General features: G+C 37.8%; 1 long non-coding RNA gene across 1 annotated transcript in view; it reads left to right on the forward strand.

The window, feature by feature from the left end:
* LOC132855318 (uncharacterized) overlaps positions 1 to 11,722 on the forward strand; it is a 35,724-nt gene extending 24,002 nt beyond the window's left edge. The window contains exons 3-4 of the long non-coding RNA XR_009649308.1: positions 7,332 to 7,394; positions 11,497 to 11,722. This is a non-coding gene — a long non-coding RNA (uncharacterized LOC132855318). The remainder of the gene's footprint in view (positions 1 to 7,331; positions 7,395 to 11,496) is intronic.
* Positions 11,723 to 15,047: the final 3,325 nt, after the last annotated feature.

The following is a 15,047-nucleotide window of genomic DNA, read 5'->3' on the forward strand; positions in this document are numbered from 1 at the left end:
CAGCCGTGTCAGATCGCTAAACAGGCCAGCTAGTGGTGAGAAATGATCTAAGGCCCAGCTGGTGAAAAGAGAATCTGTGACTAGGCCTGGGGAAAAGAGGCAGTGATTAGCTCCTTTGTTGGAGGTCTTTTGAGCTTCATTGGTTTCAAAGAAAAGACGTCTGATGAGTCCATCCAAGCTTAGCTGAAACTTTGTATGGTGGACAAACTAAGTTATGGTGGTCCCCCTTGTGTGAGGCTGTATAGCAGAAAGATACAGAACACTCGCACATATGGTCAACCGATTTCAGGACCCCACAAAAGCACTTTATGTGCTTGTTATTGTGCACACTTAACAGAGCAAATAGGCTTTGTCTGTTACTGATTAGTCATTGCAAATCATACGAAGTTTAGTATAGTTACATATACAGTAATACTGAAACTATAAACTCTGTATTATTCCTGCAGTATAAATACTTTCCTAGCATATTATATAGCATATAATGCCACATATAGTTGCATATAAGAAGTTATTAATACATAGATACTATTTCTAAAACCTTTTAAAAAGTCAGATTACATAATATATTTTCATATACAATATTTTTGTGTGAATATTATGAACACTAATCTACAGTTTTACATCATAGCATAGAACTTTGCTTTTTCCTGAAACCTTACACTTTAGGAAAATAATCCCATTATTTCAAGTCAACTATGACCTAACACTATGTGTGTTACAACCTGTGGTGTAGCTACAATGTTATCACTTTCTATGAAGGTCTTATCTATAATAATATACAAACATGGGCATATGTGCAAGTTATATTGCCTTCTTAAGCCATTATACACATTATTCCAATGATTTAACGAAGTGCATGACACTTTATATGTATTAAACATAGTGCTCGTAACACTTGTCTATATAAAGTGATAGTATTAATCAAGCCAAAAATTACATAGTGGCTTATGAGAAAATATTATAGTGATATATATGTGCTATAAACACTACATCACAGTACTTGCTACATTCTTTCAACAATTTGTAAATGTATTATAGAAGGTGCTACAAACTGTAATTGCTTATGAATGCTTTATAGCATGTTATGAACATGTTCAGAAGAGGATGGATGCCATTATACCTACAGTGTCCTTATGAGCAGGTATTATAATATCTTATATTTCACGTCCTTCATGTTTCAGCATAAGCACATGTTCCCTTGTACTTAGGCCTCAGGAGAAGAGCCAGGCTTCAGAGAATGTGTTCACTTTGCATCCAGCTCAAGCCATGTCCATTTCCTAACCTGCCATGCATAACAGCTTCATTGTGCCCCAAATTGGAGCTGAAAGCAAACAGTTGGGCAAGGGAGAACAAGTGGAAACTGTCTATGACATGCCTGGGAAAAAAAGAGTGTCAGCTTTTCTCACGTAAAAGTAGTTAAGCCATCAGTGTTAACAATAATGTGATAATAATGTATCGATTAGTGGGAATGCTTTAAATGGCTGACAGAAATTAAACCAGCATAAAAGCAGGTCATGGAGTGCGGATCTGAATGGGTTTTAATTCTCTGACTGTCCAAATCTTAAAAATATAAAATGACTGAAAGTATGTGGGCAAACATTTTCCTCTCAGACACTGACCCAGTGTGAATTCTTGTGATAAAAGAGAGAACATCATCAATGTCAAGCTCAAGTTCAGAATGAAGACTGAAAGAGCAACCCACCCAATGAGAAAATACCCCCACCTTCTCATAGCACCTCCCCAAACCCATGGCTGTCTAAAGCTAAAATCTTTGAATCTTGGTCAAAGGGGTACATAAATTCCCCGAGGCTAACCTGCTGTGGGCCCTAGCATGTGGACTTTTTTAGAGCCGTGTCATGGCAGGACACTATCTCAAGGATTTAGATCTGGTGTTAAACCCCCTCTGGGGCTGGTTTCACCATGGGCTAAACTGCACACACTTTCTCACTGCTTGTTCCTATTTTTGAATATTTTTGTTAATGTCTATTACATTGCAGAACAAAATGACCTGGAGATTTGTAAGTTGTAATGAGTTCTGAAGGAAGGAACACACTGTGTGTTTGAGTCAGTGTGTGAGCTGAGGGGAGTGGTCTGTTCATGGCACACACTGGAGAGAAGAGCTAGCCCACATCTCTGAGAGCCTCAACAAAAGGCCGTCTCTGTCCATTGTGTACGAGCTGTTTTTCCCACGAGAGGCCCGTCTGGCTGAAAAGGGAGTGTATCAGTTTCCCCTGACATGGATGTTTATTCATCCTGTGGCCAACCGTGCTGCCTGCTCAAAAGGATTCACCTTACGGTTTTTGATGTGTTTGACACACACAAACATAGAGACACACATTTTTTCAGGCTTGGGGGTGTAGGTGAAAATAAAAGATACTGGGTTATGGAGTTCTGTGAGTGGGAGCTATATCCATGATGGAGGTGACAGTATCTAGGCCATGCAAACATCTGCTATGTTAGATATAGTATTTGCATGCTAGTGAGGATTAAAACCTAAATGATGAAAAAATAGTTGGATATGTCTTGAGTAAATCACAATAATGATTTTTTTAGGGTTGTATTAACACCATATATCCAGCCTGAACTATCTGAGTCATCTTAGGCTGTGAAAAAAACAACTGAGCCATGGACTATCAACTGGTGGAGTGTAGTCTAGATACCAAACCAGCAAAATATTTTAGCGTAGATCTTGAAAAATACTGTAGAAGACGAGATCAATGTATGAACAAACTGGGTGCAGTTTTGTGATTCTAGTTTTCTAAACCTGAACCAGCAGCTTCTGTTGCAGATCCTTTGTTATGGTTTATCCAATGATATGGATTCATGTAAATGATTTAGCTGAAAGCAGCTCATCGGACCAGAGACTAGCTACAGGGCTGAAGATTTAGTTCAGAAAGGGGAGAGTTTTCACAGACTTTCTTGACATGATTAAGTATTTAAAGGTAACGGTTGTAGCCATTCAGTCATGCTAGTTGCTTTTCCAGATCTTTGTAAGTGGACCTTTACAAATTTATGCTGAATACCCCCGGACTAAGCCATTGTGGAAAAGGAACCTGATGTCATGAGCAATTTGTACAAATTCAAATAAGCAAGGACAGAGTCCTTTACACCAATAAGGTCTTAATTAAACTTGTAAACATTAGTCTTGCCTCAGCCTTAACCTCACCTTGTGAATTATTAATGATTAAAGGTGTTTGTGAAATAAGATTACGTTAGGAAACATCAAATTCTAAATATTTAGATATAGAATAATGGGAAATAATTTTCAAATCAATTGTAAACTTTTTGCTAAGGATGAACAGGATTAATGGTTTCTTTTAATCCTGCTGGAACTGATGACTTCAAATAAATTCACACAATCCTAAAACCTGGTCTAACATGTCATCAAATATTATAGCTGTTTGGTAATAACAATATTACTGCGGAAGTCAATCCCTAATTGGTAACATAATCCTAGACCCAGATGGTTATAAGGCGTAAATGATGTGACACTTCTCTGACTCTACGAACACCAATAGTTTAGGAGACAGAAAGGTCAAAACAAACTTAACACAGTGAGCCCATCTCGAATCGGAGACTGCCATTATCGTCTAAAATAACTGCACAATCCCCTTCTCTCCTGTCGCTCTTGACCCTATGTGAGACAATCAACAGAACTTGACGACCTGGCTGCAATGTTGAGACTCATTTTGAAAGCGCTCCATTGTCACCATGTAACAGGATGCCACAGCAGGTTTCTTGATCCACTCTTTTGGAGCTGAAAAGCTTTTTTTCCCCCACTTTTCCCCCCATTTTCCAGTACAGCATCAGCTGGGAAGGTCAGCATCCTTTTATTCCTATCTTGTGGGTTAAACATTTCATGCTAGGAATACATTTTGTGGTATTTATCCATGCTATTCTTTCCTGCATGATAAAAGATAGAAGTTGTACATGCTTAGCTTAGTATGAGGACCAGGGATTAATCAGTATCGCTTCTTCCAACAAATTTGAAATTGAATGAAACGTGTCCTGCTTGGTTGAAGAAGAATGTCCAGACATTAATTTGAACAGCAAACATTTAGCTAATTTCAATGACATGCAAACATCCTCTTTCTTTCTGTGTCTGAAAGCAGACCACCATTTCCATGCTAGCCTACTGGAGCTTATCCACATATTTGTCTTTCTAGTTTCGAAGTTCCACAGCAGGTATGTGAGGTGGCAGACTTGTCTGAGACAAAATCATGGTTTTTAGTGTGAAAGCAAAGAGGCTGCTGTCTCTTAGCCCGTGTGTGAGCGAACTGTCAGGAATCACATTTTAGCGGCTTGTTCGGGTCACACTGGCAGAGCAGCTTCATGTTCTTTCACTCGTGCCCTGCCTTTCTCTTCCAGCGTTTGTCTTCCTTTCCCTTTTCAAATCCTGTCTTTCTTTGCACTCATTTTGCCAAACCTGTGTTTGCTTTCCCAAGATGAAATTGTTTGATTGGCAGGTGCAGGAGGTTCGTTTCTATTAACATGAACACTTCAGATTTGCAATTAGGTCTGAGTAGTCTGCATGTCATCCAATGCATGAGAAAATATGTCACGTATTCAATGTAGGACGTATTTGAAGGGTTATGGAAATGCTATAGGTTCAGATTTCCATACAATCAATTACATGCTTATACATGCTTATTGTATAACAAAAATCTCATCTTTTTAAACACCATTTTATAATCCAATGTCAAGAAAGTGCTGTATCTTGCTAATGCGTTATTTTAGCATCAATGTATGTAAAATAGTCATCCTTTTAATAGGTGTATCTATATTGTCTCTTTCCAAGGCACTTACGATTGCATTAACCCACTCCACTGTGCTTGAGTTTTCATTGCGGCGGACGACAGACATGCAAATAGCGGCATCGCATTATGCAAGCTCTTTTTGTCTGGTAGGCTCGTGCAGAGATTTCTGTGTAGCCATCTGTGGTCTTTCTCTTTGGAAACGTGAGAAACTGGGCACATTTGCATAAGAATAATTGACACTTCAACCCTCCAATCATGGAGGATTATTTTAAGCGTATGCGTCCAAGAACGGTGCTTCCATCTTGGATATATATAAAAGAGGGAAAAAAGCGGAATAGATGCATGCTTGAATATTAACCCTTTATGTTTTGTCCTTTCTCTGTGCTGAAGGTACATGAATGGTGATGAATATGAGCATGATGTTTTACGTACTAAGCGCTGTATCGTAAATCTTACTGTAAGCAGCTCATACACATTTTTAAGAATTTTTGTGAAAGTGTTGAATGATGGTAACACAAATATCAGTGCAGGAGTTACTGCCTCTAAATTATGTGTGTGTGTGTGTGTGTGTGTGTGTGTGTGTGTGTGTGTGTGTGTGTGTGTGTGTGTGTGTGTGTGTGTGTGTGTGTGCGTGTGTGTGTGGCCTACATGGTGTATGTAACTGCAATTGCTGTTTTTGTAGAGAATAGTGTCACTGTTAAATTATTTTTAATCACATGGCTCATAAAAAAAGACAAAAAGAAAAGAAAATTGAAAACCTAAAAAAGGCTTTTGTGTCCAAAATGTTAATTATCCTTTAAAAAGTGTTCATTTTATTGTAGTTAGGTTTATAGGTTTATAGGTAACCCCACAGCCTTGGTTCTATTGTGAGCAATCTATTAGGAGAAAGGCCATTTTCTCCTTCTTTAGATAACCATGAGTTAATTTACACACATATAAAAGATTGGAGCCTCTGGCACAAGCCAGAGATGTGTAACTACATGTGTGTGTGTGTGTGTGTGTGTGTGTGTGTGTGTGTGTGTGTGTGTGTGTGTGACTACATGTGTGTGTGTGTGTGTGTGTGACTACATGTGTGTGTGCCCAAATGCATGGCCTAACCCGTCTCGTAGGGTGGCGAGTTTATCCAGATCTCCATGGTAACGATCCAGCCTGCCAAGGCGATACCAAGCTATTGGTGCCCAGGGCAGAGCTGGGAAAGAAAGAGAGATAGAGAGAAAGATTTAAGGGGGGTTGCATGAATATTTGCTGTCTCTCCATTGTCCCATGTCCTGATCATATTCTGACTGAAAATCTGTATTATAAACAATAAGAGTCTATTTTTCCCAAAGGAGATGTTTTTTTTCTTTATGTTCATGCACACTCATGATCTATTTCACATATGGTATACCACGATGTGTGGTAGGTTATCCAAACTATGTCAACAATGTCATTCTTTTACTTCTTCCTTTGTTCCCTTTACCTCAAAACTGAATGCAGCTCAGTTCAGTTATATCTTGAAAATAATATGCTATTAGATTCAGCTTGTAGTTTTTACTGCAATATTATTGGGGTAGAAATAACCAGCTGGCTCACAGAAATTGCAAAAAATGTGTTGTCTGTTTTCTTGGGTGCTTTTCCAGGCATTCACTTACATGTGCGATCCTCTAGTTCCTCTAGTACATCTATATCAGTCAATTTCTGATCTCGGTAGCAATTCGTTAGATGTTCAATCGATTGCATTAATTAAATGATGGTTTTGCATGTAATTGTGCATCGACTGTCTAAATCACATTTGGTAGCCACTGCGGGAATAATTAACGAGTCACTTAGTTGTCTTTAGTATTTGGATACGAAGCCTCTTGATATTGAAATGGCCTGACATTAACAGTGAGCATCAACAAAGTAGTTCAGGAAAATAGTATTTTGGTATCAGGGTCTCCATAGGCAGTAATATATACACTAGAATTTGGTCCCAGTGGATTTAAAAATATCACAGTGATGATAGATTTTGAATGTTACAACCCCTGTTGCGCTGTTCCAGACACTTTAGTGTTTATTTCTGACCACAAAAATAGCATCTGGGTAATAATAGGAAAAAAACTGCAATATCCCAGCGTTATATCACTAAATTACACTGCAGGAAAATGGAGCTCCAAGTCTCTTGTTGATGGCATGTGGGATCATTAACAGCCACTTCCATACAAAAGCATTTACTCTGGAGATGATCAGCCATCAGGTCATAGGTCATGACCCACACGTACAATGACAAGCAAACGATATTTTTGACCAGAGTTAAGTGTAAAGGCTAATGTACCCCCTTAAAATGGGAATGGACTGTGCATTAAATGATTTATAATAGCTGAAATTGTTTCAGTGTACCTTGGCTGTGGGGGGAGACGCAGAATGCACGCCATTCTGCACTTTGCTTATATACTGTTAGATGTGTGGTGAGAGCATGGCTTTATCTACTCTGGCAAAAGGGATATGTGGGAGGAAAAGTAGGTCAAGATTAGAAGTTTTGATCTGATTCAACTGGCAATATGGAGCCATCTGCAGTTCTTTCTTCTGACATGGTACTGTTTATTCTTATTCCAGGTGAGAAGAGATGGGAGATGGGGTCACAGAAGAGATGGATTGCGCACTGTGCCGAGAGTAAAGGTTAGTATGAGGTATTTTTTCATTCATGTTAAATGAAGTAAAGGGTCACACTTTGGGTTACCAGAGAGCCATTAGAGAAATAATTAGTCTCCACAGTCTTGAAGTGCTAAAAAGCGTATAAGAAATTTAAGAATGTGAGCCGTGCTGCTAGTGCTAAACATTCTTATCGTATCTACGGTGACTTGTGTATACTTCCTACTGTTACTGTATATTATACGAATATCAATTGCAGCCACTCACAGTTTTTGCCAAAATTTTCTGTGACCTTGCTTGATTATGTGCATAAATATTGTTAATTTTACTGTTATATCTACTTAATAACTACTACTCATTCCTGAAACATTTAATTCCTGAACCTAGGGCAGAATTACTAACATGAATTCCTAATCTAAACAGATTGCACCAGAACTGATAATGGGTACACTTGATTATTTATGTCATACAGTTCACATTAACACGTTAGTTTATAGAATAATGCATATGATTACATGCCTATTAAGAGCACTCCATACATTGTGCTGAAGTGTACTATTTATTAGCAGATATGTGAAGAAACTGCCACGCAAGCTAAATGTGGAGGACTACTTAGTTTAATGGAAGCACTCAGCACTGAGAAGAAGTTTGACGTTTGATCACTGATGACAGGAGGTGTGCCGTCAAACAACAGCTAATCAGGGAGTTTGGTTCGGGTGTGTGGACTACTTTAAGGTGATGGACAGTATGTGGACACAGGTCACACTTAAATTTGTTAAAGCGCTTTGTGCTGAGTCAGCACCAGCGAGACGATGATGAAACACCCAATGATGCTGAGTTTTGATCAGACTGAGTTAAAGTATGTTCTCTCTATATCCTCTATATCTCCACAGGAACTGTACAGTCTGTAGCTGGCGATTTTAAAGCATCCTATCAGACTGGAGTACTTTTTGTTATTGTGTAATCACTGTCATAGTTGGGTGCATGAAAAATTGCTTCTGCAAAATCTGTTTAAACGCTAAAGCAGCCACGATTTAAAACCTTGGAAGGTGGAAACCGAAAACACGCTACATTTAAGGAAACAGGTCAGATTAAAAAGAATGTATATTTTAATTTTGAAATAAAAATATAAGAGGAGGTTCAAACAGTAACTTCACATGAACCTTTATAGTGTTTCATACAAATAGAGTCAGGATTAGAGTTAGAAATGTTAGAAATGAAACATTTTGTCAAAGACCTTCAAATTCTATGATTGTATATTTATATACAGCAATTACTAATGATATTAGAATGAGTAGTAGAAGATTTTTAAAAATTGTTTCTGTTTAATTCTTATTGAGAGCTGATATTTTATGGCTCAATAACTAAAAATCACTGAACTGTCAGAGCAAACCTTAAAAAGTCTAGAATTCCTGACTAACAGTCCAGTTCTGCACCTTAAAGCTTTATGAAAACTTTTTGTAAATTTGTTATAAAGAGATGCTCATGTTATCTCTTAAAACTTGGAGCTAAATCTCAAAGCACTTCAGTTTAGAACTTATTTTGTTGTTTATTATAGAAGTTTTAGCGAGAACTCCACTTCTTTGTAGTATTAAGGACTTTCTGTGACTTCTGTGGCAGCAGCATTGAAGGTAACCGAATTTCCAAAGTTTTGTGTGGATATTTGTGAATGTTATTATGTAGATCAGAATACAGGGCCACAAATGATAAATGGTCTGTTTATACTGAACTATTTCAGAAAACAAAAACAGTGCTAGCCTCTTGCTAATGCCATGTGCGTCTCTCTAGGTTCCCACAGACATCTCTGCTGATCTCGCATATTTTCCTTAGTGCAATGTAGTTATGTGGAAACCTAATACAGTAATACTCTTGTAGAGGACTGTTGAAGGAGGTGGGAGTGAAATCCTATCAATTCTCTTTCTCGGTTATGTGAAAACAGAACGACCGAAATTAACAGAGGGCTAAAACGCAAGACACTCCCAGACCAGTGTTGCTCACATAAAAAAGGAAACGTCTTATCAGGTTATAGGGACGGTAAGAAAATCCATGTGAGAAGACTCAGGGCGCAGTGGAACAAAAGTGCAACCTGAAATGGGGAGGACACCTGTCAGCCATTATTGTTCCCCTCTTTGTTGACAGTGAATACATGGCATCTTAAGACCTTTGAGATCTTTTTCATTCCTCAAAGCAGTGAAGTTTCTGAATGCATCTCTTATGATTAAGTTCTAGCATTCATGATTTATGTATACATGCATTCCACCTGTGGGTTGTTGAATGGAAGAAATTTTTTTTTTGCATAAGTCAAAGGGGCTTGATATACAGTATTATGTGATTGAATGGCACCTGGAAACGTTCTATTAGATTACTGTAACTGTACAGTATATTATTTTTGCCACAATGTGTTGAATTAGTGGTGACAGTAAACAAAATTGGTCAAAAGATCTTTAACAGTGTAATATAAAAAAGTCTCTTGGGTTCCCAAGTTCAGAGCCTTTTTTAATGAACGCTATTAGACCTTAGAAATACTATATGATCCTTGAGATATTTGATATGTATGGCCCTTGGCTTACAGAATGTACTATTATAGACAGAGTTAGGAAGTAGAATCGAGGGTTGCATAAAAAAGATGAAGATCAGCAGGTTTCATTGAAAAGGTTATAGAAACAAGGCAGTTTGTAGGTAAAGTTACTGAAGTTTTAAACTATAAATGCGATGTTCTTGGTGCTTATAACTTCACTTATTAGTACATTAATGAAATTCAGTCATCACTCTTGCTAATCGTCACTTGGGCTTTTTGATCAAATCATTCTACTTCTGAGTAATAGCTAACTATAATGTAGCAGGAAGCAGTGTTGAAAACTTGAGTCACATGATTTGACTGTCTAAAACCACAAATTTTCTGATTTCATATTCAAACATTGACTTAAGTCAAGCCCTTTGATGCTGAAAGACTAAAGTCATTTTCAAGAAAGTATAAAAAAATGTACATTAAACGTGTGGTGAATCTACTTTTTTTAAAAAAATTTATGGCAAACAATGAATTTTTAGCAAATCAGCTTCAGTCGTCATTTCCAAGGTGAATATTCTACCAATCAGACTTGCACAAGGTACTGACAGTGTTGAAAGACATCTCATTCTCTGACTGTATAGGCACTTTGTGGTAGCTGTGTTCTTTATATCTATTAATATATTCATATTAATATATCTAACATTAATGTTGAATTTTGTATTCTATTAATCTTTATATTATTCTTTATATTAACCTTTGTTCTATGTTTATGTTCTGTAAAGCCGCTTTGAGACAATGTCAATTGTGAAACGCGCTATACAAATAAAATTGAATTGAATTGAATTGAATTCTTTAAACAGTTTCATTTACCTACTGTACAAAGAGTGTGCTTTTTGCAACAACAAATGGTTCAACAGTATCAGATGCAACAGCATTTCATTCAGTTATTTGAAGTTGGACAAAGCAAATCCCAAAGCAATGCCAAATTGAAATAAAATAGATGAATACTCTTAGTTAAAATAGTCTAAACCTCTAAACCTTGTGAAAATCCCCCTGGATTGGTGTGAATGTACTAGCCTAATTATAATTCTGGACTCAAAGAGAACTTAAACAGACTGGTAAATAAATTTAATACCTGGATGTTTGTCAATTTGCCAGGTCCTATCCACCAGTCAACTATTCCCTTCTATGCAAAAACTTCCTCTGAGAAATGTAAAGCCAGCCAACTGTCTCTTTTTGAACTGGTGGTCAGGGCGCTGAATGACTATCACAATGTAGCATAACACACTTAGTGGAACGCGCTAACTCTCTCCTTCCACATTCATGAACTTACACAACATTTCAGCTAGCAGTCTGAAAGCTAGAGTTCTATTTAAGAATCATGTATGCTATGTTGAGCTCAGAAAAATAATCTAATCTTGTATTTTAAAGATGTTAATCCATGTTTCATTTTTGTCTCTTTGGGGGAAATCTTTAAATGTTCCTTAGAAGAAAGGGTTAAAAACCCAGGAACATTTGTAAGTAGCCAAGAAACCTTAGCATGTAAGGAACCCTTGAAGAAAGACTTACTGATGTGCATAGGATTTATTTGTAACTGATATTCCCTTTTTTCATCCTCAGGTGAGGATCATCACTGAATGACGACTTCAATCCATGTACAGATTTGTCCCGGATCCGAGGGACACTTCTTCAGCTATGTCTTGATGCATGGATTGTCTTCATGAAGAGTTTTCTGGATTATGTGTACTCGTTTTTTGAGTGCAAACCATATTCCATAGCAGCTGGAACTGGAATTAATCCATAATGGCATCTGGATTGACACAAGATACATGACTTGAATGTTGTATACAAGCGAAATCACTATGCAATGTATGATTTTACTGCCTACTCCTTGTACAAATATTTTGGAGCAAAAATTACTTGAATATGTTTGCACTATAAAGTTTATTTATACAATAAATTGTTTCTTTTTCTAGAAGGACATTTGCAGAGTGTGATTTGTTTTTCTGATTTGTAGTTGATGGAATTTATAATGTGGTGGATATTAAAATGATCAGTCTTAGGTTGACTGAAACGGTAAACGTGGCTCAATCATTATTTCACAGAGAGAGCACTGTTCGTAGTTTATTGTTACATTCTTAGAATTTAGTAGCTATGTAATAATCTATAAATCTCATAATTCATTGTAAGATTCCACAGCTAAAAGGGTCTATATCTGTATGTGTTCATATATTCCCATGTTGCATATTGCTGCCTCTCTGTTGGTCATGCTGTTCCATAACATTGCAGTCATCTTTGATTGACTAACCTGTTAGTGGTGTTATGATAATTACTGTATATACTGTGTATATATATAGAATATGACATACCTTCTAGCCTATGCAGTAAGAAATAAGAAATAATGATTTTATAAATAGAATTTACATAAAGAAATAAAACATGTCCCAGGCTTCTTCTGACACCCACAGTGTGCTGCTGAGATTTGATTGACATGGACATATCACATATGGCAATAGGATTTCAGTCCATGATGGAATTTTATTGTCTAGCTGCACTTTTTGTTCCCTCCCCAAAATGACATTTTTGACAAATCATAATGAGAATAAGTTAAGCCAAGGAGAAAGTCCAACATTCACAATTCAGGAGTAATGTAAGTGTGCCATTTGCACAGAATTGCATCAGGAATAGGTTCAGACGCTCAGAGCCGTGTGTCTTGGTGTAGGATGAGACCAGATCAGACATTCTACCCTTTCCTTCTGTGTCACACAGTGTGTATCACATGGGAGCCTTGGTGTACACCTGAGCACAAAGCCAGCCATTGTGTGTGTGGAACTGTGGGTCTGACCTCAGAGTCATGTGACCAGGCTCTGGCCAGGTGTTGCCTGAATCTGGAACACTGAACAGCTTCATTCTCGTGACTAAAAGGGACAAAGAGATGTAAGCGGCATGATAATGAACCATGAGCGACTGGGATAAGTGTGTGTGAGTGTGTGTGTGTGAGTGTGTGGGCTTCTGTGTGCCTTGCTTTCTGAAGAGTTAAAAAAAAAAAAAAATACAAAAAATAGAAAAAACAGCATGGCACTAAATGTACTTGACTTTTAATGGAAAATAATACCTGTGCATTCCAGTTGCTACAGATAAATCTTACTGCAATCCTGTAAATGGAAATAAGGAACAACTTCAAAATGACTGGCAGTACCTTAATCACATTAAGCAGCCAGACTCAGGGATTTCTATCGTCAATCTCTGATGATTGATGTGCAATATTCGTTATGAATCACAGATCTTCCCAGAACCGGTGCTGGGTTAGATCCAGAACAATTGGATTGGGCCAAAAGCATGTGAAACCACAAAACGGCAGAGAAGCCATGTAACAGAGTCACTTAGGATTGATCTGAAATAAACAAGAAACAACGAGACCCAATCATTTTTTTTTTCTCATGTGACACTTGAATTTGCACAAAAAAGAAATAAAGCAAAGAGAAAGCTTTTAAGGCCAAAGTAAGTGACCTTGGAAGGGTTGGGAGAGGTATTTAACTTTTAAACTCCATTACCTACTGCAAGAGTCAGTTCAGGTTTTTTCTTTCTTTCTTTTTTCAGGAAAAAAGAAAGCACAGTGCAGTATTTCACTTTTATCTCCAGATAGCAGGTCTTTGTGTTATCTTATTCTTATTGGGAAAGAGGGCAGAAAAGTGAAAGAGGAAGAAAAAAAGACTTTAAGGCAACCTGTACTCCCTGTGGACGTTGAGATACCAAACACCTCCATTCCAAACTTTTCCAACTTTCATGCAAGAGAAATGAAGCCCTGTTGTACTGTAAGAGAATCTGTTTTTTCACTTCAGCTACAGACAAACAGTAGGATGTGTTAGAACAGCAAAGAATATGCCATTGAAGCAGGGACCATTTGTGTGTGTGTGTGTGTGTGCGTGTGTGTGTGTGTATGTGTGGAAGGCAGCCTACAATAAAGGGAGCTTTTAGAGAAAGAATCGTGTAACATATTCCCAGTGTGTCTGTCTGCTCGTCAGGATTCACAGACATGCCAGGTGATGTCCTCCAAAGTGCAGATCTGCCAATATGATGGGCCCCAGTGACAGTATATACACACACATACATATACACAGCGCACTGATTTTCCACAGATGGGTGGCAATGGCCTCTGAGGTTGTTCTCTCCTTCAGACTGACAGTGATGTGTTTCATGGCACAGCTCACGGAATCATGGCAGAGGTGGATATGACACCCGCTGCTCATGCTCATGCCTCAGCGTGAAGAGGAGCCCGGTATAGCTCCATCTGTTTTTCTAGTCGCCACTTGTTTTTACTCTTGCCATGGGAGCAATCCCACGATTCTTAGATTTCGTTTGATGCATGTGAGCATTTGCAAACCTATGTATATATGTATTTGTGTGTGTGTGTGTGTGTGTCTTATGCCTCTGTGACTCGTTGTGCTTTGAAGCTTGCTAGATAGTGATTGATTCAGAAGTGTAGATACAGCACAGTGTGGGAGTCTCCAGAGAGGCAGAAAACCATCAAGCTGAAGCACAAGGCCAGTCATCCCGCTCTCTCTCCCCCTTCATGTTTTTACTGATATGTAACATTGGTGTTTATAGCTGCAAATCCACACAGGGGTCTTGATGTATTTGTGTTTATACTGGTCTGTAACATACCAACTTTCCTGCCTCATAGGACTGGCTTTTGGTTCATTGGGGTCACCGCACTTTGACGGGCATATTAAGATATTAACACTAAGATATTAAATAGCATTAAATCAGTGGCTGATTTTTTTTTTAATTCAATGTACATATCAGGATAATATGTTATTAAGCATTAGCATACAAACTTTAATTAATGTGGCATAAATATTTTTTATTCACAACTATTTTTTATCTAACACTGACACACAAAACACATGTACACACAATTCACTATCTAACCAGCAGTGTTTGAATAAATGGTGATGTCCAAAAAGATTTCAGTTCAAAAGTTTGCCTCTTCTATTCTGAATTTGATATAAATATCCCACCAGAGCCCATCTTCTCCCTTATAACATTTTTAACCTTTTTCTTAGCCTCTGAAAAAGCTTTGGATCTTCTCAGTTGTAATATTTGCTCCCATTCTTCCTGACATCTCTGTTGTAATTCTACCACACCGCCTGCTCTGTACATTTGATCTA

This window comes from Tachysurus vachellii, chromosome 12 (genome assembly GCF_030014155.1).
Source record: "Tachysurus vachellii isolate PV-2020 chromosome 12, HZAU_Pvac_v1, whole genome shotgun sequence".
Classification (NCBI taxonomy): domain Eukaryota; kingdom Metazoa; phylum Chordata; class Actinopteri; order Siluriformes; family Bagridae; genus Tachysurus; species Tachysurus vachellii.